Source organism: Muscardinus avellanarius (genome assembly GCF_963383645.1).
Source record: "Muscardinus avellanarius genome assembly, chromosome: 4".
Lineage (NCBI taxonomy): Eukaryota > Metazoa > Chordata > Mammalia > Rodentia > Gliridae > Muscardinus > Muscardinus avellanarius.
The window spans coordinates 82,125,656-82,150,334 of NC_137789.1; the positions used below are offsets into that span (position 1 = coordinate 82,125,656).

Genomic DNA, 24,679 nt, shown 5'->3' on the forward strand with positions numbered 1-24,679 from the left:
GCAGAGCACTGGCATGCAGCCAACACTCAATGCACTGAGTTAAGAGGATGAAACAAATCTGCTCTGTCACCTCCAATGCCACTGACCACAGCCTCATGTCCTTTGGGTGGCCTCCTCAAATACTACCAATTCAGTTGTCCTTTGAGGTCACAAGATGTGACAATTGTTGTACCACTTCTCCTAATCGATCAGCTCCTCTTTACAACCCATTCCCTGACCAGATTTATTCCCTTGCTCTCTTGCAAATACCCACAGTTCCTGTTCTTCTGTCCATCATTTGCCATTTCTGGCAAAATCTCAAGTAAGAGTGAATTTCATTATCATCCTTTTACTACCTGCATCCATTCACCTGGGGAATGGCGCCTGCTCCCCCCTGCCACTTGCTGCCTGTGTTCCACCCATGAAGGCACCCCCCTTTTTTATCATTGTGCCAAGTATGCTACTACTGTAACAGTGCCTCATCTCAGGTTACATGTAGCTGCCACCCTTGTTTCCTTCAGCTCTCTGCGTAAATGAAAGAACAGAAACCCATCCCTAACTGCTCTGCACAAAACAGAACCCTTCCCCAGGCTCATCCCTCTGCTTCATTTTATTTCGTAGCAGACATCAACTGAAATATTGTGTACTGTTTACAGTTTTAAAAATATTTTCTATATTTCTTCTCTGCAGTGCAAGTTACTGTGCCTTTGGTCTCAATAAAAGTACTTCAAATGTGAAAAAAGCTGACTGGAGTTGATAAATGTCTAAACGAATGCATCTGAAAATCTGAATGCTGCAGATAAAAGGAACAAAATCAAGTGTATTTGGTAATGCAGCAAATTTCTCTTAGCCAACTTATTCTTCCATTCTCTTAAGTGACTATTTCAACCATTGTTTCTTCATGCCTATAATTCTCCTCTCACCATACCACACACACCAGCAGATGGCTTTCCTTCTCCTCCTTCTTCTCCTTCTTCTTCTTCTTTTCATTCTCCTCCTCCTTCTCCTCCTCCTCCTCCTCCTCCTCCTCCTCCTCCTCCTCCTCCTCCTCCTCCTCCTCCTCCCCTTTCTTCTTCTTCCTCTTCTTCTTCTCCTTCTTCTTCTTCTTCTTCTTCTTCTTTTTTCTTCCTCTCTCTCTCTCTCTCTCTCTCTCTCTCTCTCTCTCTCTCCTTTCTCTCTCTCATGTTGAAAGCTAATCCCCATTATGAAATATAAGAAACGTGATCTTAAAACACCTGCAACCCCAGTACTTAGGAGGCTGAGACAAAAGGATTGCAGGTTCAAGGCCAGCCTCAACAACTTAGGTAGATCCTCAGAAACTTAGCAAGACCCTTTTTCAAAATAAAAAGAGGTAAGTTACGCCCGGTGTGGTGGCACATGCTTGTAATCCCTCACTTGGGAGGCGCAGACAGGAGAATCACACAGATTCAAAGTCAGCCACGCTCGCTTAAGAGACCCTGTTTCCAAATAAAATAAAAAGTATAAAATAGGTCTGGGAGTGTAGCCCGGAGGTAGAAGGGCTTCCTGGAACACCATACCACCAAAAAAAAAAAAAAAAAAAAAAAAACGAGAGATAAGTTTATCTCAGTTTATCTCAGAGTTAGAATTCCCCTAGGTTAAATTTCCAGTAGCAAAAAAATATATAAAAAAAGAGGTGAGAGGTGATTAATGCTCTGCTCTCATAAATAGATTAATAGATTAACTCATTTGTGCAACTAATGGGTTGATAGATTAATGACTTGTCTCACCCATAGGTCTGTTTTAAAACTCAGTTTTGCTAGGTCTATTTTGCATGGTCAATGTCTCTGGCCATGGGATAAATCCTACTGCCTCAGGACTCTGTCAGCTAGAAAGTCATCACCAGATATGGCCCTTTGATCTTGGACCAAGACCTGGGCCAAAATAAACAACCTCTAACTCCTTTATCTTTTTCAGCTATTTTCAAAAATGTTCCAGACTTTGCCATTTAAAATATAATAACTCCCAGCATTCGGGAGGCTGAAACAGGAGGATTGCAGCTCGCCCAAAGCCTCAGCTATTTAGTGAGGCCCTTTGCAACTCAGGGAGACCCTGTCTCAAAATAAAGAATAAAAAAAAATAGGGCTGGGTGTGTTGCTCGGAGGTATAATGGCCCTGAGTTCCATCCTGAGTACCAAAAAAAAAAAAATATATATATATATGTATATATATATATATATATATATATTGGCATGGCAAGAAGCAGAGGAGAAAAGATGAAAAGGTAAACAATTTTCCTACCTTCATACTACTCCCATCCCCTCTTGGGGTCCTCACAGCCAATCTTTGCTAGTGATCCCCAGACTCCCCTCTTCCCACTCCCCACATCTGAGTCCAATGCCCACTGGCATGTAGTTTCTGCCACTGCACTGTAGCACAGGGCCGCCTGCCTAGTCTTTAAAGGCCCATCACTATATTAGTAAGTCCAGTAATTAAGAAGATCCACACAAATAAGGTCAGACTGTTGGAGGTCAGTGAAGACATTATAGTTATATATATAATGTCTGTAAAGAGCGTATTTATTAATGTTTGGAGTTGATATAATTGAATCATGAGTTGTAATCCCAGAAGTGGATAAATCTATGGTAATGGATTCACCTGAGTGGAACCTGGTAAGGGGTAGGGTGTGGCTGGAGGCAGGTCTCTGGGTCATGGGCCGTAAGATTATATACGATTCCTCCTCTGCTGGTTCACTCACTTGCTTGTGGCCTTTATGATGTGAAGAGGGTGGCCCATGTACTCTTTTAAAAATTAAAGATAAATGTATATATATTTTCCTATAAAATGATTATCTCTAATGTCCATACTGTACATTAACAAATCAGTCGATCACTAAGCAAAGCATGAGAAGGAGGAAGGGGGAGGAAATGGGGAGGAAACTGGGTAAGGGCTAACTGGGTGATGTGTGCATGTATGCCTCCACCATCTTGTACTCCTTTAAGATGTATGACTACAATGCACCAATAAAGAGTTAAAAATGAGTATGTCTCTTTTTCTAAACTCCATGCATTCTCAGACTTTTATTGAAAAACATTTTTCTTATTGTAAGGTTAATATTTATCCTGACTCAAATGCTCCTGAGTTAAGCTGAGCTGTAAGAACATTTGTAAGAGCTTCCAGTTCCCTTGAAGCTGTGCTGATGAAAGATGGAGAGAGGGAGCTCCTCCTATAAATGAAATGTTGGGCTCATCCTCCAGGTGCCAGTCTTTAGTCTATCTCAACACCAAGCACCTGTGTGTCCACATTTCACCTGACAGCAATGCTCCCTAACAACAGGTGCTGACATCTGCATTTGATAGCCTGTGCCACTCTGTTTGTTTGTTTGTTTCTCAGTTCTGGAGTTTGAATTGAAGGATGTTCTAGCTCTGAGCTACACCTCTCAGATCTTTTTATTTTTTAATTTTGAAACAGTGTCTCCCTAAGGTTCTGAGGTTGGCCTTGAACCTGTGATTCTCCTGTCTCCCATAAAATTTCTCTAGAAAGGAAAATAAAAACCTGATCCTTTTGTTGCACAGGTCAAAACACAAAATTGAAATGTCAAGGATAACTTTTCATTTCTTTTAACCTGACAATTTATTTATTTATTTATTTTTGTGGTACTGGAGTTCCTGGAAGCCCTTCTACCTCCTGACTACACTCCCAGACCTATTTTTCATATTTTTTTAAATTTGGATACAGGGTCTCTTAAGCCAGCGTGGCTGGCTTCGAATCTGCGTGATCCTCCTGTCTCCACCTCCCAAGCGCGGGGATTACAAGCGTGCACCACCATGCCCAGCTAACCTGACAATTTTTAATGGGTTTTAAAGTGCATATGGCCATCCACGAGAGACAGAATCACTACTTTTCTTAATGATGCTCATTTACCATCAACTTCAAATGTTGCCTCTCAGGCACACTTTACAGGTCTCTGAATTTTTGGATCTGCATTCAGAGAAGGGTGATGCAAAGTCAGTGCCAGCTCAGTGGGGTGTGTGTGTGTGTGTGTGTGTGTGTGTGTGTGTGTGTGTGTGTGCACGCGCACGCGCGTACACGCTCACAAGTTCCAGTTCTTGGCACTCTCGCACATCCATGTACAAGAGAGCTGAAAATGCATTAATTCTAGTGGTAAGCTGGCTCTAAGAGTCAAACACCACTAGCTAGCCTATCCCAGCAGCCAGTAAAAACAAGGACACATTCCTTCTTAGGATTTATGTGGAAGTGTTAGACTACCGCATAATTACTTTACTAATGTGAAAAAGCATTTGTGAAACAGAGGCAACTAGACACCAGCTAATATTAAAAGCTATTAATAAGTGAACTGCTGATAATTATGCTAAGATGTTTTATTGATATGTTATATATCAAACAAAAAATGTAAAAAAACTAATTTTAAAAATAAAAGGCTGCTCTCTTCTGGCAGTGAAGCCTGGCTGGGCCCGGGTGCTGGCCGTGAGGCGAGCAGCTGCATATGAGGAAGTCTCCAATCTGAGCAAGCCCAGTGATGGCTGTGCCCTGGGAACAGCTCCCTGGAGGAGCGCCCTGCTGATGCTTCTGGTCTCCCAGACTGTGGCCCTGGTGAGGTGCTCGGAAGTCAATGGTGTCCCGAAGACTGGCTGCTTCTGCACATGGTTCAGGGCCAGATAGGGGCTGGGAACTACAGCTACCTGAGGTTGAACCATGAGGGGAAGATGACCCTGAGGATGCAGAGCCTAAGAGGGGATGTGGACCTGTATGTGTCAGACAGCACCCTCCACCCCAGCTTCGATGACTACAAACTGCAGTCAGTCACCAAGTATGCGGTCTTCATATCAGCACACCTTCAGGGCCCAATGGGTTAGGGATCTATGGACACCCGTCTCACCAGGAGAGTGACTTTGAGATGAAGGTGTATTATAATTGAACAATAGATCAAATGGGTACATTTGGCGAGGTGGCTTCCTCCTCGGGTGGCACAGATGCCAGTCAGAAGCATGCTTATGTGGCAGAGGAAGCCTCAAAGAGGAGGGGTCCCTTCTCTGGACAACATTAATTAGCATTCTGAAACTGGTACTTGAAATTCTTTTCTGAGTCCTTAAAAATACCTGGAGGCGTGTATTCATTTCGAGTCACCCCTCCATGCTAGTCTGGTATGGAGCTGTATTTCTATTTTCTGTCTTTCTAATAAACTTCTTTAAAAAATAATACCTGGAGCATAATACCCTTAATGCATAAAGGTGATTGCAGTTTGCTGTGAGCCTTGCTACTTTTACCTAAGTAAAACTGAAATTCTGGTTACTCTTTCTAGAGGAAAGATGGAAGAATAAAGCCATAACAGTTACATTTCCTCAGTCACCCCAAAAGTAGAAAAAGCAGGAAACACAATATTTATTTTAAAGACCAAAATTCCTATAAAAGTCATACACTCTATAAAATATTTAAGCTCCATTTTGATTAGTTTGTCAGGTGACTAAAAAGATTATTGCAGTAACTTAGGTCTAGATAAAAGAAATCAAACCTTTCATGCATTTATAGATGAAAATAAAAAGCTGATGACTTTATAATTCCACCCTAGACCTTATAAATGAAGTTCAATACACTATGTTTTGAGGATTTACTAAAATCAAGTTGAAAATGTAATGACTTATTCACACTTCCCAAAGCATAAAGTCCCAAGCCTATAACCCCAAAGAGGATACAGTGACTTTCTATCCAAACAAGATGTCCTGGCAGACAGATATTAGCAAATATTTTGTTCCTGCTGCCAGTTATGACAGTTCTAAATCCACCTGCAACTGCATAAATTCATCATTTTATCATCTCGGGCTATTAAAAATATTTTGGTTATGAAGTAACTTTGTTATACTACTTATGGTATGCCAAAAATAAAACCTCAAAGTAGGAAAGGTTATAAAAACAATAGTAACTTTTCAGGCTAATGAAGGAAGAGTTAAAATTTTTCAAATTAAGTTGCTAAATATTTCTTTCTTTCTTTTTCTTTTTTTCTTTCTTTCTTTCTTTTTCTTTTCTTCTTTCTTTCTTTCTTTTTTTTTTTTTTTTGTTTTTTTGTTCCTGGAAACCATTCTACCTTCGGGCGACACTCCCAGACCTATTTTATATTTTTATTTGGAAACAGGGTCTCAAGCCAGCATGGCTGGCTTCGAACCTGTGCGATCCTCCTGTCTCCAACTCCCAAGCACGGGGATTACAAGCGTGTGCCTCCACACCCGGCTCAAGTTGCTAAATATTTCTACTGAATTTTTAGAGAAAGCCACAGCACTATGAAATGAAAATATTTTGGAAGATGAGCTCTTTCTCTACCTGGAATTTGATTCAAGGAATTTGATTCAAGGGTTAGAGTAGCTTACAACAAAATGAATGAACTTGCAGATTTTAAGCTCATAGTTAATTTCAAAAATTCTTTTACTGGCACAAAATGAAAATGTTTTAAATAAACTGGCACAAATATTCTACTTTAGGATATATACATTAGGGTCAAGAAACTATTTTATCCCCCTTTGCTATTTTTTTCCCCTTCTGCCCACTTTCTGGGAGTTGGGGGGAGGCTCCCTGACAAAAGTCACAAATCTAGCAACCTAGGAGAAAAACTGTTAATATAGAGTGGAATTTTATTTCTAGAGTACTGAATATTAAAATACTTAAGCTCTCCTTCTTTAGCCATCACTAATGGTCATCACCAGTGGATTTTCATTGTGAAGGACATTCCTGAGTTTTTTAAATAAAAGAGGAAAATGAAAATATCCCTTTTGATAATCCGTGTAACCAATGCTGTGTGAAATTAGGTGCAAGTGAGGGGGGATATACAATGATAATGGATCTTTAAAAAATTATCCTTCCTGAAACTCAAATAATTTCTTACTTTGAGAGCTCAATAATAACAAATCCTAATATAAACCCCCTTACTGAAGCTGGCTGTTCTCAGCCTTCTCAGCGGCTCTTATAACACTCTCTCATGTCCTGGTGTATTATGAGGACACAACACTTTAAAACTTCAAGTTTTAAACTGGAATACATACTTGATCTGAATTAGTAAAGAACTTTAACTATTTAAGTTGCTTGCTTCTAAGTGGTTCCCAAGAAACTTAGTTCTAGGCATATATTTTATACAGTATTATACAGTGTTAACTATGCAAATAAGTTCTAAAATTTACAGTTATCTGTGTAATATTTAGTCCAATTAACTGTGATTTACTCTTTGATTCTGTGTTCATTATAAAGTTATCTGGGATTGTCATGATACCTCAGTTCATGGAAGCATGTTCTATCGTGTATAAAGGTGAAGCAGTCACTCTGTTAAGTTTCTCAGTAGATAACATATAAAAATAAAAGCAAAGCATTAAAAAATAAAAGGCTAAAATTTAAAGGAAAGTTTTTTGATGTTCAAAATTTGCTTTAAGAGCTGGGCATGGTGGCACACACTTGTAATCCCAGTACTTGGGAGACAGAGACAGGAAGATTGCAGGTTCGAGGCCAGCCTCAGCTACTTGATGTAGCTCTCTGCAACTTAGTGAGATTCTGTTTCAAAATAAAGAATAAAAAATAGGTCTGTGGATGTAGCTCAGTGGTAGAATGCCCCTGGGTTCAATCCACAGTACCAAAAAAAAATAATAATAATCATTTGCTTTAAAATGACCCAGAAAAAAATGGTGGTTGTAAGTATACAGAATAAGCATGTCTAAGTGTTGGTGACTAGACACTGGTGATGGGGACACAGAGTTATTATATTATTCTTTCTACTTTTATATTTAGTTGAAATTTTCTAAAATAAATGTAACAAAGTAAAACAAATGTAAATCAATAAACAACTAAAAATTTGAAAAGTAAAAGGCACTAAAGCTTAAATGATGGACCTCAATAGGCTTCAATGCTGCTTCTCTTTTCTTTTCTTCTTTTTTCTCCTACTGAGGATGAAATCCAAGGGCATTCTACCTCTTGACCCGACCCCCATCCCTTTTTAATTTTTTTAGTGAAACAGGGTCTCACTAAGTTGCCGAGGCTGGCCTCAATCCTGGGATCATCTTCTCTCAGTCTCCTAAACACTGGGATCACAGGCATGCTCCACTGCACCTCACTACAACATTTCTTTTCAGAGCATTCTAGCTGCCTCATAAGAAAATTTATTAAAAGTAGAAAGTACATATTTTGATCAAAATGGTACATATTTTGATCAAAATGGTATATGCATGTGTGAATCTGCCACAATGAAACATGTTATTCCACATAATTAATATGGCTTGGCAGCCAGCTTCCTAGATGCCTGTCTTCCCACAGTATTCTCTGGCACCGATCGCAGTGCATCATGATGTTAGATTCTCTAATCTGTTTATCCAGCTAGATGACATTTCTTTGAGAGTGAGACACTATCACTTGTTCACCTTTGAATACTCTATAAAGATTCCTGTTTAATTTTTTCCATGTTTTTATTTTATTTTTAAAACTACTTTATTAGTATATTGCAATTTTATATCATAGTGTGGTTTAAAGTGAAAAAACATAGCTGCACACAGCTCTTGGTCTATTTACCTCCACATCCCGCCCCCACTGCTCCTTCCTCCCTCCCCATCCTGTTAGTAAAATCAGTAGTAGTACTTTTTCATATTGTCCTAGTATTATTTGAACTACTCCCAGCAAGTTATGGCTTGAATTTTTATGTTTTAAAGAAGAGAAACATCACATAAGTCAAAGGACACCTGGATTCTTTAACTGTGACATATTTGGTGAAATGCTTTATTCGTAGATGCTATTTGACTAACTGAATGAATGAACAGAAAATAACATTTTATGAGATTTCAATGGAGAGACCAAAGGCAAATTTAGATTTAATTGGTAAGCAGTATTATTATTATTATTTTAGTGGTAAAGTAACTAGAACTGAAAATCTAATGAACTTCTGTAGGGTTGCATTGGTTTTAATAGACCTCTGTTCTCCCCCACCATCCTGAACGTCCACCCTATGAATATTAAAATACAACTTTCCTTTTGAATCTAATTCAGCTGTTTTAAGTAAATAAGGATCTATTATGAGATATTAGATGCCTGGAGCAATCGAGGAAGCAAGAGCAGATGTTTCGTGGCAACACAAGGTAACTTGCTGTTGGGTGATGACTATGAGCTGCAAAGTACTTCTTTGGGGAAACTGACTGGTGTGTTAGTGCCCCAGTTGTCCTAGAGATAGGACACTATTTAAGTTGCTTGCCTCTAAATGATTCCCAAGAATCATTTAGCCCTTCCTCCTCTTTTTTTATTTTTGAGGATTTTTGTTTATGATCACAGAAGACACATGAGAAGGAAGTAGGAGTGGCAGTTTGATGAGCCCATCGATAGTATCTGCTCATAAACAGAGATAACACTCTCTAGTTCTCCAGGTGACACTGCAGAGTACACTTTGGGACCACACACCTGTAAAGAAACATAGGCCTCATATATGTAGAAGGGTCTTCACAAAAGACAGGTTTTATGCACCAAACAAACCTAAATGGAACTTAAAACAAGGATGCATTTCTTATAAATAAAGTTGTTCATATTTTTGTGCTAAAGTATTTTTACTTTTTATAATTCCAATGGGACATTGGATGTTTTTCCTTATTGATTGATAGGTATTTTATTGAGAGAAAATAGCTCTTTGTACTAGATGCTGCAAAGATATTGTTCTAGCTTGTAATACATCTTTTGATGCTTATGGATTTTCTTTTATGGTTTGTAAAAGGCTTTTATATGAATGGGAAACAAAATATTTGTAAAAATATGAGACACTAAGTTAATAATTGCATGCAATTAGAACTGATTACAACTTTTATACAGGTTGTAATATTATAATATTTTAGGAGATTACAACCTGTAATCATCAATTTATTTTTCCATCAATACCATTTTCCAGGAAAATAGCTTCATGTAATTAAAATAGCTTATATAGCTAAAATAGCTTCATATAGGTTTAATAGCTAAAATTTTAATATATGAGTTTAAAAAGCTTCATATTATTAGCAATGGCTAGATGTTGCAAAGAATGGTTGGCTAGCATTTGGTAGAACCTAATTAAATTTTTGATGAATTACTAAATGTAACATTTATACTTGAAAATACAACTTAGCTGTCCAGCTAAAAATGAGGATGTTAAAAATGGTTTGGACTGCATACATGACTCAGAAGACCATAAAACAGGCTAGATTCCCCTAAGTTATCCAGATGCTGGAAGTTCTTCTGTAACTTAGGACTTGCTCTGAAGCTGCAGAAGCAATTGAAACAAAAACAAAAACAAAACAAAACAACAAAAAAAACCCCAAATCCCACAAACATTTGCCTTTAATCATCTGTGTGAATGTTTCTGAAGAGATAAAAACTAAAGCAAACTCATGCAAGAAGATACCATAATACTAATAGAAACTGTACTAACAATAATGAGCCTTAAATCTTACTGCAGTTCTGGAGGTGAGAAATAAGCTAAGGGGAGCCCTGGAGTATGGGAACAACTAAATCTCCCTCTGCTCTGCTGCCAAAGTAGAACACAGTTAACTCTGCCTGAGCCAGAGGCAGAGGGAGGACTACAGGACCTGCTCTGCTGAGATGTTTCCCAGGCACAGCTGAGAAGGGAGTGCACCACCCAGGGAGTCTGTCCCAGAGACGAGAAGGACAGTGAAGGAGCATCGCAGAAGGAATCACATAGATGGGGAGCATCCTTGCCAGCTTGGTAGTATTGACCCAGCACTACAAGCCCAGCAGGGGCAGGTTAGAGGGAGCATTTGTGAGCTGCAGCCTGCTTAGACTATAGCATTGAGGAGGGGCGAAGAGAGGAGATGGGCCATAATTACAAAGGAATTGTCTTGTTTTATAGGAACATAAAAAAAAAAAAAGTAGACTTAAAAGAATTACTCTAAATACTTTGTTCAGGTGGCCTGGAAGCAAGTGAAAGTGATGGGATACTGTGCTCACCCCTGCCTCTTGTTTATGCCCCAGTCAGAATTGTTAAATGGAAATGCAGTTTTTTTTGTTTTGTTTTGTTTTGTTTTTGTGTGTGTGTGTGTGGTACTGGGGTTCCTGGAAGCCCTTCTACCTCCGGGCTACACTCCCAGACCTATTTTTACATTTTTATTTGGAAACAGGGTCTCCTAAGCCAGCGCGCGTGGCTGGCTTCGAACCTGCGCGATCCCCCTGTCTCTCTGCCTCCCAAGCGCGGGGATTACAAGCGTGCGCCACCACGCCTGGCTGCAGTTTTAAAATCTTTAAAAAATGGTGCAAATTTCATCATTTGCATCTTTTCATATCACAAAGGATAAAGAATGGAACCACCTGGCATCATAAATTATGTCCGTCACTCAGAGGCATGCACCCTTCCTGCAGGACACACGGGCAGGGATGTTAGGCTCACAGGTCCCTGAGCTGCTTCTGAAAAACAGCAGCATCACCTGTGGAAGGGACCAAAGCTTTTGCTTTGAGGGGCCTGGCTCAACCCAGGGCTGAAGGTGAAGGTTCTTGGCTTCCTCAGTCGGGGTTGCTGCAGAGATGTTCTTCAATGGAATTGGCAGGCAGAATTAGACAATGAAGTGTCACCAAAGACTGGGGCTCTGAGGTCCCCTGCCTACGTGCTGGTGCAGACATTGTAGAAACCCATTCCGCTCAGCCCCTGGCCTGATCCCAAACCAAAACTCAGCAGGAACAAGGCCAGGCATGCTACACTGGGATGTCCTCAGCATCAAATTTCTTTTTTTTTTTTTTTCAATTTTTTTAGACATTTATTTATTTATTTTTTATTGATGCATTGTAGTCATACATCTTAGTGGGGTACAATACAGTAGAGGCATACATGCACACATCGCTTATTTAGCCCTTCTCCACTGTCCACCCCATTCTCTCATTCTCCACCTCCCTTCTCAAGTTTGCTTAATGATTGACTTTGATATGTTTATGAATATTCACCATGTACATTAGAGAATTTCCCTCTTTCCCCCTTCCATCCCTCTCAGGTCGCCTTATTTATTCATCTATGGTTTCTCCTTCCTTGTCTAGCATTTCTCTTATAACCAGTTTTTAAAAGTTTCTTTTTATTTCTGTAGATTAAAGTAAGTAGTAAAATAGAACATATAAAAATTAGGAATTTACTCAGCTTTCTTGGAATAAAAATAAAGTCCTCTTATATTTTATGGAGTTTCATTTCATTCATTTAATCAACCAATATGTATTAAGTGTCACTGTACCAGACACTGAACTTTTTACTGGGAATATCACCAGAAACAAACTGGTTTCCATTACACTGAAGAGCACATTGTCAGAAAGTGGCAGAATTGAGAAATGAAACTACCCACGGTGAAGATAATTAAGGCAAAAGTAAATCAAAACCGATAACTTTATTTCACAGGAAATGAGAAAGATTGTGAAAGAAGTACAAGATGCTAAGTAAATGCGGAGTGCCCACGAGTGTGTGAAGGAATTTTTCCATGTGTCCCAGGAAGCGGGGCCCGCAGCCCGCCTTTCCCTGTCCCTCTCACCTTTCAAGTTGTTCTTCTAAGACTGCCCAAGAACCCCCACCCTATACACATACAGTAAATCTTCAGATGAGTATGAGTTTAAATTGATTTCTAAAAAATGTTTTTCTCTCAGATATACCTGTAGTCTCTTTTTGTTGTCTAGTGAGGTTCAATGTGGACACACATGCGCACAGCACTTAGTCTGTTTCCCTCCACATCCCAGCAGCTCCCCATACATGTTAGTGAGGCTGGTAGTGACAGCTTCATATGTGTGCACAGCACTATTTAAACTGTTTCCTTCATCAATTATCCTTTCCCCCTCCCCACATCTCTCCCGCGGCCCTTTCCACTATTCTACTGGTCTTTCTCCAAAGACAAGTATTTGGCTAAAAGTCAAGACTTTTAGACTAGAGTCCACATGAAGGACCTTTTTTTCCTCTTGTTGTATCTCACCTTTCTAGAGTGGACTTCAGAGCTTTCATATCCAATGAGGCAAAGCTCTGCTCTTCGGTTGAAGCTATTCTTTAGCTGTCTCTCTTAATTCCAAAAAAGGAAGTACTCACATGCAGCCATTAACAAATGATCCCACTCTGATCTGCAGACCTACAGTTAATCTTCACTAGAAAGAGGTAAACACCTTGAATTTTTCCAAAGCAGGGCCTCCACAGTGGAGTGGCTGGCCCTGTTCAGTAAATTTAAGAAGGCTTTAATGTCCTTCTCCGCTAGAGGACCTTACTAGAATTATCATAGCACATCGTGTAAAACTTCCAGTTTTATAAATATTTGTTGGCAATTTTAATACCCCCTCCAAATAATTGGAGATGGAGAAACAAATTTAGGATCACGGAGTAAAATAAATATTTATGCATAATTAAAAGACATTCAACCCTGTTTGACATAGAATATTGATACTAGATACCAAAGCTATTTCTGTACAATATAAAAATACAGTACTAGAATAACATGATTAAATAACCTAGGTTAAAAAATGATTAGCAATGTCATTTATTTCTTGATTTTTTTCCAGCAGATGAGAACCAAATTTATAATTTGTTATCTGCTTTTAAAAGTCACAAGTAATTCAGCCCAATCCTATCTAGTCTTATAAGTCTTACAGAGTCTTACAGACTCTGACAAAGATGTCTAAGTGGTAGAGAAACCGGTGGGTGGTGCATGCCTGTAATTCCAGGTTGGGAGACCTGGCAGGTTGGGAGACTAAGACGGATGAATCACAGGATTGAGGCCAGCTTCTGCAACTTTGCAAGACCCTCAACAACCCAAGAAAACCTGTTTCAAAATAAAAATTAGAAATGACTAGGATATAAATTGGAGGTAGAAGGTAGCTGTTCAATTCCAAGTATCACAGAAAATAAGAAAATAGTAAAAAGGTAGAGAAACCACTTTTAACTATTCCTGTGTATGAAGTTTCCATTCCAGTCCATCTGAGGCAGAACCCAAGCTAAGCTGAAGTGATTAAATAGGGCTGCAGCCCTGGGCAATTTTCCAAGTCTTTGGCAGAACCCTAAAATCCTTCAAAGGTGATAGGAGTGTGTGCATGCATTGAAGCACCCTCAATATTTATTTTTCTTCTAAAAACAAAAAGTATTTACCTCATGGCTTCATTTTAAATTAATAATTACTGAACAAGTTTGTAAATCCATGAACATCATTAATCCCAGAGGCATAATTATGAAATTTGATTCTAGTAGATTTTTCTTTCACTCAGTGAAATAATGGCTGGTACCAGAATTCAATGCTGAGATTTCTAGTAAAGAATTCCAGAGAACTACCTAGTGAAATAGCACAGTGGCATCATCAGAATAAATTTGCTATTTTACAACAATTCAAATTTTATCATTTTACCAATTTATCATCAGGATAATTATGCCTTTTAAACTACAAAGCATAGATCCTAAATAGTTAATTACATTCTAAATTTTGTGTATCTTTAACTTGAACAATTTCATCTTAACTCTTTCTTGAATAACACTGTGAGTCCTGGTTCACTATTGTGTTCCCCAAAGAAGGTCATTTGGTACACTGGAGGTACTCAAAAGTTAGTAGGTGTGGAAATGAAAAAGGTACTGCCGCCGTAGAAGACAATTTTGCAGTTTCTTACAAAACTAGAGCCAGGCGTGGTGTCGCACGCTTGTAATCCCGGCATTTGGGAGGCTGAGACTGGAGGATCACGGTTCGTGGACAACCTTAGCTACTTAGTGAGGCCCTCCACAACTTAGTGAGACCCTATTTCAAAATAAAGAATAAAAAACAGGGCAGAGGGTGTAGCTCGGAGGTAGAGTGCCATTGGGTTCCATCCTCAGAACCGCAAATAAATAAATAAATAAATACTAAAAATTCTCTTCCCATATAGTACAGCTATTGTATTTCTTGGAATATACCTAATAAATGAAAACTTGTTTCCAAGTGAAACACTGCTTATGGGAACTTTCTCCATATTGCCACTTAGAAGAATATCATTTAATAAGTGAATGCATAAAATGTATGGTGCATCTGCACAATGAAATACTATTTACCAATAAAAATGAGATATCAAGCCACAAAAAAGTTCAGAGGAACTCTAAATGCGTATTTCTAAATGAAAGAAGCCAACAAAGGACATTTGATATGATTCCCAATGCAGGAAAGTTTGGAAAAGGGAAAAGTATAGGTAGTAAAAACATCGGTGTTACCAGAGTTTTGAGAGGATGGTAGAAGGGATGAATGGGCAGAGCACAGGAAATTTTAAGGGCAGTAAAACTGTTGCTTATTATAATCTAATGGTGATTACATGTCATTATGTATTAGTCAAGAGTGAACCTTAATGTAAATGTGGACTTTGAGTTAATATGTCAATATTTATTCAATAATTGAGACAAAGGTATCACACTAATGCAAGATGTGAAGAATAGGGAAAATTGGAAGTTCTGGGTGGTGGAGTGGCAGGGGCCTCTGGAAGCATTCCGTACTTTCCATTTATTTTTTCTATGAACTTAAAACTGCTCAAATGAAGATACAATATAATGAAAGGGGCCAGGTGGTTTCAAAAGTACCTTTATCTGAAGAATACTTACTGAGCTGCTTTTAACCCATGATCCAGAAATACCAAAAGCATATAATTCACTTCCTCCAGATCATGTAAATCGCCCGGGTAGTGGACGTTCACCTACCTACCCAGAGAACTGAAGTTCATTTCTTAAAGAAAGTCAAATCCTACAAAAAAGCCAAAATAATATCTAGAGCTGGAGTCTAGGAGAGATAGAAAGGGTGAATCAAATTTATAGCCAAATCCCTTCTAGGTTCAACTATAAGCCAGTGAATAAATAGCAAAGTCAGGCACCTTTGACTCAGGAGGATCTGCAAGCTGGATTGCTAAGAATCCCTAATTAACTTCTGTAAGAAATTTCCCAGCTAACCCGTGTTGATTGTGAAAGCAAACCCCCTTTCGGAGAAGCACATATGTTAATACACCATTGCAGAAGTTCAGGGTAGTTATTACTGAGTTGTCACAGGCCCATTAATTACCCACTATACTGTATTTAGCTGTGCTCTAGTAAATCTTTCTTAATTACCCAGGCTGCATTTACAAAGCATCTTTATTTAACCTACTCCTGACTCTGTTTATGTTTATGCCTTTTCCAATAACTCATTAAATATAGTCCTTAACCAGTACTATCAGAATCTTTGGTGAGAACCCAGCCAGCACACTTAAGTACTTTTATTTCTCTCTCATTATAGAGTATTCTAAAATTCCAAATAGTTTTCAAGTCCACCCTTTCATACACCTGGCCTTTTCCTTGCCTCTGGAGAGGGCAGGTGACGTCTTTACTATTTCCAAGCTGTGATTTGATTTTTCCCACTGTGAAAAGGTGACTATTTAAAAACATACATCTGAGCAGGTACCCAGTCTCCCCTGATACTTAGCACCATGTGTTCAGAGAAAACTCAGATTCCTTATAGAAGAACCCAAGATCCTGGTTAGTTGAGCCCCAAACCCACTGCTCATCTGTGGACATCCGTTATGGTTTGGAAATGGGGTATCCCCAAAAAGGCCCATGTGCTGTCAATGTAACAATGTCCAGAGATTAAATGATGAATTCAGGGCTCTAATCCTATCGGTGGATAAATCAACTGAAAGATGAATAATTTGAATGATTTACTGGGTGGTAATTTAGGCAGGTGGGTTGCAGCTGGAGGAGATAGACCATGGGGTTGTGGTCTTGAAGATTATATCTGTCCTTGGTCACTTCTGGCCACTCTTTCTGCTTCCTGGCTGCCATGAGATGAATTGCTATCCTATGCCACATGCCAGGCCACCATGATGTCCACCCTGGAGTTGGCCAACTATGGACTGTACCTCTGAAACTTTAAGTTCCAATAAACTTTTCTTCCTTTTTGTCATTCATGTCAGATATTTTGGTCATGGCAATGGAAAATCAGACTAAAAATTCTTTCCTTTAGAACTCTCATTTCAGCACTTAACACAACAAAACGTATCTTTGCTCGCTTATTGTTTTCTCTCTGTATGACATTCTTTTATTCCCCAATCAAAAGTTACTCCCTGTGAAAAGTTTTCTAGGCAGAAGTCTGACATCTTTCCTCTATTCTCTAGACAATACTATATTTGCCCTTGGTGATGCATAACAACTTTGAGGCAAAAACCATTATAAATGAGAGACACTTTGCCATGTCAGTGGATTCTTTGAAGCCAGAAAGCACATTTCATTGTTAATCTGTGTGTTCAGAACCTTTACATAGTGAATATTTAAGAAATACTTATTAAGTGAATTAAGGCATTTTTAATTTAGCATATCCGAGTATACATAAATAAATCATGCTTTCTCCTTTCTAACTATCCTACCTATACAACCACATGACTGTATGTAAACATAGGAGAAAATACAAAAAATAACAGTGCAAAATATATGCCTTTTTCTTGACGCATAAGATGGGATAAAAAAATAAGTAAATTAGAAACCATTTTCTGCTGTGAAATATTTGTAAATCACCTAATCTCTCTGAAATAACTATACCTTAAAATTCCATTGAAATAATTAGAAAAACAATACTTCATATTGTTTTATGAAATGCTACCAAAAATGATTAAAATAAAATCAGGCCAAAGTTGGAGAGCAAGTCATACCCACTTGGGGGGCATCTTTTAAATACTCACAAATGACTTCTATTGATTTTTAGAAACTAAGATTTGGAATTGCTAAACTCTAAGTTTAGCAAATCTAAGTTTCAAATTTAGCAAAATTTAAAATTCACAATTTAGTAAAACTAAAGCTTGTTTTTTATAAAGACTTTCTGATATAAAAATGTTGAATTACATAAATTTGAGAATAAGTATCATTTGCATATGCTGGACTCTTAGAATTGGTCCTCTGGGATAAAAGGTGAATTTAAAGTCAACTTCTGTCACATAGAAGTAAATCCTATGGGAGTGGCAGGGAGGTGAATGATGGAGGGTCTTTGCTTAGCATGCTTGACATGGAATTCACAATCCATGGATATCTATGGGATATGCAAAGCATAATTGTGTGAAAATGAGGCTATAAATACAAGTTAACTACATACTATTCACATGGGAATGAAAATAAACATGTATTTCTTCCGTAGGTATTAAATCAATAGGACACAGTATCTGTGTTTGAAGCCTGATATAAACTATTGATCCCAGGAGTAGTTTATCAGAAATCTAACCCAGGTCAATAAAATATAAATATTGTTCCCCAAGTAGATATTCAATAAGATACATAAAAAGAAGTAACATGATCAGGTTATACACCAGTTTTCTATAATTTTTAAAGCTGCAAGGAACTTCAGAAGTTGTCTGACTTAACTCTTAGCCACCATCTAAAGTTGAGAAGAGAACAACAGGACCCAAGCCTGCCTCCTTTCATCAGCTATCTATCCATTCCTGGCAGCAGAGGAAAACCCATCATTGGCCTTTACCAGTTCCCACTGATATCAGTAAAATTAAACTCACTGATTTTTTTTTTGGCATAGTTGCCTAGTCTGAAAGGTAAGAAAATCCTTCTTTAAGTGATTTTTTTGTTTGTTTAATCCCAGAACACTATGATATAGTGGGGCAAGTGTGAAATTTGGAAGGGAGCAATGAAATTGAGCTCAGGTACTTAATACTTAGTAGTAGCTCTATGCACTTGAGTAATTCTTCTATTTTCTCTGAATCTTGGCTAATTCATGTGTGTCCTTGTTATCCTCATCAAATACTATTTATGAAACCACCCGGTAAGCACAGCAGGTTTCTAGGCCTTAGGCAAAGGAATGCCTAAAATAAGCTTCACTGGTATTAGGGGTTTTGGCAATCAGGCTTGTGAAGTCCCTTGTCAAACTGCCTCAGCAGGAAACCAATCCATTGCCCTCCCTCTGGTAACTTCCAGTAAATTCTTATCTAGTTTTAGGAAACATTTTCTCTCCGGACATTCCTCTTTTCAAATCCTCAGGGAGTTCTGACATCACTAAGCTTTGCACTGTCTAGTAGAAATATAATGATAACCACATATGTCATTTTAATTTCCTGGTAGCCACATTTAAAAACAAACTAAAGAAAGTCAAGGGTGGTATGCTTTCTCTCACTTGTGGAAACTAGAGAGAAAATTGGAAACATAAAGGACTTTAAATAATGCAGAAAGAGAGAGAGACCTGTAGAGTGGTCGAAGGTGGCTAAGAGTGGGAGTTAAGGAGGGGAAGAGAATTTAAGAAGGAAGCAGGTCAAATAACACTATGACAATATGTGCAGGTATTACTACCAAATGTGAGCACCTGGAGGGGAGAACAGGGTGGAGTATGGAGGGAAACACACCAAGCACCAAGTGTGTGTGTTTTTATCACACTGAACTTCACTATGGTATATAATTGCAATGCACCCATTAAATAATTTTTTTTGTGGTACTGGGGTTAGAACCCAGGGGCATTGTACCTTTGAGCTACACTTCAGCCCTATTTTTTTGTCTTTGTTCTTTGAAACAGGGTCTCACTGAGTTGCAAAGGGCCTCACTAAGTAGCCGAGGCTGTCTGTGAACCGCAATCCTCTGGCCTCCACTTCCCAAAGGCTAGGATTACAAGCATGCGCCACCACGCCCGGTTAATTTTTTTTTAAAAATAGTTAACAAAGAGCTGGTCTTTAGCTCAGTGGTAAAGTGTATGTTTTTTCATGCACTAGTCCCTGAAACTTAGCACTGAAAAAGAACAAAATAAAACAACAAAAAAGTAAATAAAATGTAATCAACAGGTAAAATTCATTTTAATCATATATTTTATTTAACCCAATATATCCCAAATATTAACTACTTGACATATAATCAATGTAAAATGAGTAATAAGAGATTTATAGCCATCTTGTTTTGTTTTGTTTTGTTTTGTAGTGCTGGAGATGAACCCAGGGGCATTCTCTCTCTGAGTTATATACCTCCAGCATAATTTTTTTTTTTTTTTGAAACAGAGTCTCACTAAGTTGCAAAGTGCCTAGGTAGCTAAAGCTGTCTGCGAACTGAGATCCTCCTAAGCCTCCCAAATGCAGGATTACAAGGGTGTGCCACCATGCCCATATAGCCATTCTTTGTTCTCATACTAAGACTTCAAAATCCTCCAGGTTATTTGACATTTGAAATATATCTCAACAGGGACTAGCCGCATTCTAAGTGCTCAGTGGTCAAGAGCTACCATATTGAAAGCCATACAGGTCCACACCTACTGATGAAGCTTACATAAAGATTACCATAGTAACTCTCCATGGGAACACTTAAGAACCCTGAACAGACAATCACATCCTAGCACCTGGAGGGGCAGAGAACCCTGGCAACAAGACTGGCAGCATAGCAACACCAGTGTTGTACGAAAGAGAAATCAGAAAGCACATATTTGGAAAAGAGGCACTTTGGGGTAAGGCCATCTTTTTTTTTATCTTGTTTAACATGAACCAAGAAATAGATAATACATCTTCACACAAACCTACATTTTCTAAAGCATCATCCTGACCATCTCTTTATTCCAAAATATAGATACTGATACATTTTGTCTTGTTATTGAATTTCATAGTTTATACTTAGTAAGTTACTTAGTAAAACAGTAAACCAGGGCAAACAATCACTATATATATTTTTTTCTCATGATAGATCTATGCCATGTAGACCTTATGGGTCACAGTGAGGAGGTGAGTCGCATTGAGAGGATTGTTCATCAGAAATCTTTCCCTATAATTCTATATTTTCTTTTTGTATAATTGACACATAGATAACTCCTGATCAGAATTTAGTCTTTTGGGCCTGGAGGCTTAGATCAATTTCCTTTTATTCCTTCCTCAGTTCTCCCTTCCCTGTAGAAAACAGGTTCCTTGGTCTATTGGACTGAAAGTGAAGGTTGAGAGGTGCTCGAAATAATTTCCACCCTCTGTATCACCCACTATGCCCGATGAATCTGCAAGACCTTTGCTCATCCTCCGGACTGCTTCTTATTCAGAAAAAATATGAGTAAGAATGCCACAACCAGCCCACTCTGCTTCTCTGAGAAAAGACTGCGATCGTCACGTCTTGCTGAGAACTCTTCATTCTGTTCTCAGCATCTCGTTTCTCTGTAGCTGATCTTCCTTTAGCATCTGCCTCTACTGGAAACTGGAAACCTGGCTCCTCTCTCATGCCTCTGTCTACACTGATAACTTCATCCCTAGCCACCGAATTAACACAAGGCCTGAGCACTGCATAAAATCATTGAATGGAATTATTTTCTTAGAGATCAGGAGATCAGTTCTGAAACATAAAACCAGAAATTCTCACATTTTTAAAAGAAATTTAAATGTTTCCCTTCCTTCACCAGTAGATTTTATATTTGTGCTTAAACTGTCTATAAGATTGTGTGTGTGTGTGTGTGTGTGTGTGTGTGTGTGTGTGTGTGTGTTTGCATGAACACTTATCATTGTTAGTTTCTAAGCAAGAACTCTGTCATACTAGGTGAGAATTAGCTTCGGTGCAAATGTTGGTTACAGTGTCTTAATCACCCATAATTTACATTAGTGTCTGGCTTTTTTTGAGCTGAAAGTTTCATCCTCTTAGAAACAGCTTTTTAAAATTTCCATGCTTTTTAAACTCTATGTGCATACTAATTATCTGGGGTCTTACTAAAATATACATTGCTATTTAGGAGGTCTAGAGTGGACCTGAGATTCTGCATTTCTGAGGAGATCCCAAGAGCTGCACATGCTTCCGGTCCACAAGTTCCACATAGAATAGTAACTCTACCCTCAGAGCATCCTCAGAGAAAGATTTGGGGGAGCATGCTCATTATATGACTCCTGTTCTACTGATTATCCCTTGAGAACATACTTTTGTGATGTTTTTCTACTATGATTTTTTTCTTTTGGTAGTACTGGGGATGGAGCTCTTCTACCTCTGGGCTACAGTCCCAGACCTATTTTTATATTTTATTTGGAAACAGGGTCTCTTAAGCCAGTGAGGCTGGCTTCAAACCTGTGTGATCCTCCTGTCTCCACCTCCCAAGCATGGGGATTACAAGTGTGCACTACCACGCCAGGCTATACTATGATTTTAAGAAAAAGTTTTATGGAGTTCATGAATAAAGGGTTATCATTTGCTATACTTCTTTTTGTCATTTTATTCTTAGTAACTAACTACAGTGAGCAAGTATATTTTAGTCAGGGCTATTAATGACCTTGCACTTCATCTACATGGTTGGATGTGAATCTGCCTATCATTCCAGCTCTCTGTCCTCTCCTGAAACTAGGGATTAGTACTCAAATTCTAGTCTTGGGTCTTGTTCTCAGTGTCTGACCAGGAAGGAAAAATATATTTAGAACAGAGATTAATCCAGTTTCCCTTCAGTTTTATATTTTGCAACAAGAATCATACTTGCTTTCTTTGGTTTCAAATTCACACTACCATTAATGCAGGCTGAGCATCCTTAATCTGAAAAGTTTTAACTCTAGAATGCTTCGAAATCCAAGGCTTTGGAAGTCAACATGGTGCTACATGTGGAAAATTCAGACTGTCCCCATGAATGGTTTCAATGATGACATATTTGCTTTCTGATGTTTTGATGTATTCAAACTTTTCTTCATGCAGAAAATTGTTTAAAACACTATATGAAACTACCTTCTGGCTATGTGCATGAGGTACAAAGGAAACATAAATAAATTATGTACTAGAACTTGGGTACCATCCCCAAGATATTGCATCATGTATACACAAATATTTCAAAATCCAGAAAAGTCCAAAATTCAAAACACTTCTGGTCCCAAGCATCTTAGGTAAAGGACACCAACACTATTTGTCAGATTGTTTCTAGCCCTCAGTTGGGTTTTCAGACTTTTAATATATTCTCCATGTGCAATGATGTGCCTTGGCACTGACCTTTTAGATGCTCATTTCTTGCCTACTTCTGATAACACAAAGCTCTCAGGTCAAATATTCTCAGACTACAGATGCCACAGGTTCCCTAGATATCTAGCTTGCTGCATGCACTACCATTTTCAAATGGTTTTTCTTCCTTTGACTGTAAAACAAACTCCTCTAACAGGAATTTGGCCTGGCTGGTGAAGCACCGCATTAAGTTCTACTGTGATGCATTTTATAATGGGAGTCAATATAATTTATCCATTCCTACGTCCAGGGTTGAAAATTCATCCTTTGATTATGGAATAAAATCACTCTTTTCATAGATATTTTTTTCTTTCTCAAGCTAATAAATACATGCCTTAGACAATACCCTCAATGTCTATTAGCAGATTAGAGAATCTAACTCAGTGGTATCTTCTAAGTTATTTGGACATGCTTGTTTGATAAAATCTCCAGGTTCTCATCTCTTTACCCATTTATTACCAACTATATTTTGAAATAGGCAGATAGTATGCTCTTAAATAATTGTAACTATCAATTACTTTTCAGAAGAAGAAGCAGAACTAATATTTATACTTTTGTTAAAACAGTATTAGGTCACCCACTTTCATTTAGAACTCAGTTTTGCAAACCACACCATCACCAATCAGGAGAAAATCCCACAGGATATTTGTGATTATTGTTCTTAGTGGTACTACATTCCCTAGAAATATAAAGCCCTGTGGAATGTACTTTGTAATATATGCTACAATAACATATTCAAGAAATATAAACTGTTTGGAAAAGCCTACTGGCATTGACCTACATCTTAAAAGATGATTGCTATTAATTTTACTTTTGCAAAGCAGGAAATTAATTAATGAGCTGAAAATCTAGCAAAACAAAAGAAGCCTTTGCAGATCCTTTCCCCATGTCCCTCTGAAAGATTACTTCCTCATTCTCACTGTCAGCATGATACAGTGACTGTGCCATGAACTAATGACAGAAGTTATAAGAGATAGTTTTGTTACAGTTACTGCTACAACTGCCACCTTTTCTTTGATTATTGAGTCTATGATACTGAAAAAAAGACTTGGAAAGCATTCATTAAGCCTCAAGCTAAAATTTTTACCCATGGCTATTATTTAAACTGAACAAAAGGAAGTCAAACTGCTCTTTGCATGGATAAAATTCTCAGATTGGTGCTACAGAAAGGTGACTTTGTCCTCCTTAAGATGTAGTATACTTAGGGTGATGTGTAAGGAAATACACAAAGTGCTCTGTGCACATATGTTAGTATTACTTTAAACTCTCCAAGATATATAATTACAATGCAACAATAAAAGTATACCAATAAAGTGTACACATTTAGGGTACTTGATTGAAGTCAAACCAAAGACATCTCGAATCTTTTTTGAGCTGCATCTACTGTAGCACCCACTTTTATATTTGCATGATTTTCTGCTTGACTAAACCTCACTCACCCTACACAGTGCCCACTGATCTGTTTGTACAAAAGGATTCCCCTGGCAGAGAAAGATGGCATGTGTATAAATTAGACAAAAGAAGTGGAACTCATTCAAACAGCCCACTTATGAATCATGAAGGTGAGAAAATACTTTGACATACATAGTTCAGAAAATCTTAAAGTAGATGCTTAAAATATTTAAAACTATAAAGTCTCAAATGTGGGTATAGGGCTGAAAACTGTCCATCCCAGAGTCCAGGTAGTTCTCAACCAAGAAAGACTAATGCAATGCTCTTTTCTAGCAGAGTGTAACACATTCCTATTCTCTAATAAGAATAATATTGAAATAAATCATATAGTCTGACTGACATCATTAGGACTTTGCACCGGTCCCCAAAGCTGTGTGCGAGGTCTGCACACATTTACAT

At 38.2% G+C, this 24,679-nt stretch overlaps 1 protein-coding gene and 1 pseudogene across 2 annotated transcripts in view; one reads left to right on the plus strand and one right to left on the minus strand.

Moving 5' to 3' along the window:
* XKR4 (XK related 4) overlaps positions 1-24,679 on the minus strand; it is a gene marked incomplete at both ends in the record, with an annotated part of 465,072 nt that overhangs the window by 431,366 nt on the left and 9,027 nt on the right. The window lies entirely within an intron of this gene.
* On the plus strand, positions 4,478-5,043 carry LOC308261683 (UPF0669 protein C6orf120 homolog; annotated as a pseudogene). Its single transcript has one exon. The product of its transcript is annotated as a UPF0669 protein C6orf120 homolog (transcript).